Source organism: Callospermophilus lateralis, unplaced genomic scaffold (genome assembly GCF_048772815.1).
Source record: "Callospermophilus lateralis isolate mCalLat2 unplaced genomic scaffold, mCalLat2.hap1 Scaffold_112, whole genome shotgun sequence".
Lineage (NCBI taxonomy): Eukaryota > Metazoa > Chordata > Mammalia > Rodentia > Sciuridae > Callospermophilus > Callospermophilus lateralis.
In genome coordinates this window covers 1,048,331-1,052,180 of record NW_027511460.1, presented here as the reverse complement: position 1 = coordinate 1,052,180, position 3,850 = coordinate 1,048,331, and the positions used below count along the sequence as shown (strand labels likewise).

General features: G+C 38.7%; 1 pseudogene; it reads left to right on the top strand.

The window, feature by feature from the left end:
* Positions 1–599: 599 nt before the first annotated feature.
* LOC143389147 (small ribosomal subunit protein uS2 pseudogene) lies at positions 600–1,529 on the top strand (annotated as a pseudogene).
* The last annotated feature ends 2,321 nt before the right edge of the window (positions 1,530–3,850 follow it).

Genomic DNA, 3,850 nt, shown 5'->3' with positions numbered 1-3,850 from the left:
GTCATATTCTTCAACTAATTCTTCATTAGTTCTGTAAAACTAATGCTAAAGGAAGAAGGATCTTGGTGGGATGGTCAGAGATGGTCTCTTTCATCTGAAAGATGAGAAATGTGTAAACAAGAACACAGAGATCTGCAGTGGAATGGAGCTTGGCTTTTTCCAGGAATGGAAGGAAATCCACAGTGACTGAGGCTCATGGGACAAGATGGAGAATCACGCAGCATGGAACTGGAGAAGTTGTGGCTTTCAACAATAATATACTTCAATAACCCAACTCTCTTACTCCTCCTTAAAGTTTTGATCCATGGTTGCCAGAGATTCAGAGGGACTTGAAGAGGGTGCACAAAAAGAATGGGGAGTTTTTAGGGCAAACTCAATTCTGTATAATCCTATAATGGTGGATACTCAACATTGTGCTTTTGACACTACGTACCGAACTGTACAAACAACAGAAAGAATGAATGTTAATGAAAACTATAAAGTTTAGTTAATAAAAATAAGTCAATACTGGGACCTTTATATTGACCTAGTAATTATAAAACATGTACTACACTTGATGTAAGATGCAAATGGCAGCTTTCCACGCTACCCAGGGAGGGATCCATATGGCGTAGTTCTTGATTCCCGTCATAATTTTAAAGGGAAACTATCACAATGTCCGGAGCCCTTGATGTCCTGCAAATGAAGGAGGAGGATGTCCTCAAATTCCTTGCAGCAGGAACCCACTTAGGTGGCACCAACCTTGATTTCCAGATGGAACAGTATATCTGCAAAAGGAAAAGTGATGGCATCTACATCATAAATCTGAAGAGGACCTGGGAGAAGCTTCTGCTGGCAGCTTGGGCCATTGTTGCCATTGAAAACCCTGCTGATGTCCTCTAGGAATACTGGCCAGTGGGCTGTGCTGAAGTTTGCTGCTGCCACTGGAGCCACCCCTATTGCTGGCCACTTCACTCCTGGAACCTTCACTAGCTAGATCCAGGCAGCTTTCCGGGAACCATGTCTTCTGGTGGTTACTGATCCCAGGGCTGACCACCAGCCTCTAACAGAAGCGTCCTATGTCAATCTGTCTACCATTGTTTTGTGTAACACAGACTCTCCTCTGCCCTATGTGGACATTGCCATTCCATGCAACAACAAGGTAGCTCACTCTGTGGGTCTGATGTGGTGGATGCTGGCCCGCGAAGTTCTGCACATGCATGGCACCATTTCCCGTGAGCACTATAGGAGGTTATGCCTGATTTGTACTTCTACAGAGATCCTGAAGAGATTGAAAAGGAAGAGCAGGCTGCTGCTGAAAAGGCTGTGACCAAGGAGGAATTTCAGGATGAATGGACTGCTTCAGCTCCTGAGTTCACTGCTACTCAACCTGAGGTTGCAGATTGGTCTGAAGGTGTGCAGGTGCCCTCTGTGCCTATCCAACAGTTCCCGACTGAAGACTGGAGTGCCCAGCCAGCCACTGAAGACTGGTCTGCAGCTCCCACTGCTCAAGCCACTGGTAGGTAGGAACAACCACTGAGTGGTCTTGAGCTGTTCTGCAGAGACGTATTAATAAGCAAGATGGAAATAAGGAGAATAAGCACCAATTTACAGAGAATAAACACCAATTTCTAAAAAACAAAAAACAAAACAAAACAAAACAAAAAGATGCAAATGGCAGGGAAAGTTATGGGGAGGTGGGGTAGAAATATGGGAATTCTGTGTGGTATGTTCAATTCTCTATAAATCTAAAACTGTTCTAAAAATCAAGTCTATAAAATAAACAATAGAAAAAATTTGATCCAATGTCCTGTGTTCCTCAGTGCCAACACTGTCCCTTGTCTTATACAGCATTGTGCGTATCAGGTCCACCCAAGTCAGCATGCAGGGGATGCTGAGGTACACTCCTATCCTAGGACAGGGCCTCTCCAAAGCCATCTTCTTTGTGGGCTGAAGACAGCCTTATACTCACAGTTATTTCTTATAGGTTCATAGGATCACCTTGCTCTAGATTTATTAGACAAGAGAGAATTTTGGAGATCACCAGAAAGTAACTTAAGACTCATTCAGTAAGCATTCAATCCAATTTGGAATAGATTCCGGTACTTCACCACACATGGGTGAAAGCATGAGATGTGAGCAAAGAAAAAGCATAATGTCAGTCTCATATACTCAAATTTCGTTAGGAAAAACATGATGTCTAGTTTGCTTAGAATCATATCTTTGGAGCCTAGCAGGATGACTGGTACATGGCAGGTATTAAAATCACATTTGCAATATGAATGAATAAATGGCCGATTTCAGGGCTGGGGGAGGAAAGGAACAAGATAAGCCTGGACTACCCTGTGATAACAGAGAGTAAGGTAATGATCAAAGAATCCACGGATATATCAGAAGGATACAGAACTCGGCCCCAAAGTTTTGCCCTGGCTAAATGTTGGAAAGTTTTAAGCACCAAAATAAATAAGGACATAAAGCATTGAATAAAAGAGGAATCTATTGAGTCCACACTGATAATAATTAGATAAGAAATAAAATGGGTAATGGGAGGGCTCTTCTTTACAGGATAATTCAGATAGATAAATGTAGACGGAGTAATGGAGTTAGAAATTTGCCATTTTTGCAAGTATTATAGTGAAGATTGATTCAGGCAAGGATCAGCAGTGGATGCTAAATCTTGGGAGAAGACTGTGATGAAAAGCAGAATATTTATATGTTCTTAATATGACTACTTAGATTGCTTATCAGTTGTTATGATAAATGCCAACTAATGACATAATTTAGAATAAATGTAAAATAAATGCAATATGTAATTTTAGACTGGATTCTGCACTGGAAGAAAAAGCAAAGTGTTATAAAGGATTTTATTAGAACAATTAATCACACTGGAATATGGATTTCTTTGATAAATGGTATGAAATCAATGATAAATCTCTTGAACTTGAGAATTATACTATGGTTACATAAAAGAAGGACCTTCTTCTTAGGTAACACACACTTAAATGGTAAAGGATAAAAAAGCATAACATATGCAACCTATTCTAAAGACATCCAGAAGGGAAATATGATGCATAACACACATCCAGAGAAAGAAAAAAGATTAAACAATACTGCAAAGGTTAACATCTAGGTATCTGTGCAAAGAGTATTAGGTTCTATATTATTTCTGTAACTTTTCTGTGTGTTTGAAATTATTTCAAAATAAAAAGCTCATGAAATATTATAGCAACATAAAACAAAACAAAAATACAGTCCAAGAGGGTACTAAGGAAGTCCTACAGCAGGTCAAATCATGGGAGGACTTTTGACCAGGGAAGAAGGAGAGGGCAAGAAAGACTTTTAGTCAAAAAAAAAGTGGCAAAACAAATAATTAAGAGACTACTGTCTGAGCAGAAATACTGAAAAGGGTAAGCATAGGTGTAAGAAGAGTCTCATGTAGCTAAAGTATAGGAATTTTTAGAGATAAATCAATAGTGTTAATTTAGAGAGCATTGTGGGAATCTCTCCAAAATGTCTAAGTACAGGTTATCAAGTACAAATTCAAACAACATTATAAACAATATACAAAGTTTGAATAAATGATAAAATACAGTGAGGGCCCTTAGGGAAGATTTTTTTTAAAGTATGATTTTAGAGAAGAAAAGATTATTTCTAAGCCTTTCTCAATCTAAATAAAAACCAATGAAATGGAAAATTTAAATATGCTGCTTGAATATTTAATTATAAAAACTGAAATTCTAATGTGTGGCTGAGAAAAAGCCGGGGCAGGAGGTTGTTCAGGGGCAAGTCATTACAGTGAGCTTTGGACCCAATTCATATTCCTTCAACATTTCTATTTTAAACTGCTAGTTTTTAAATTGTTGAAAAATTA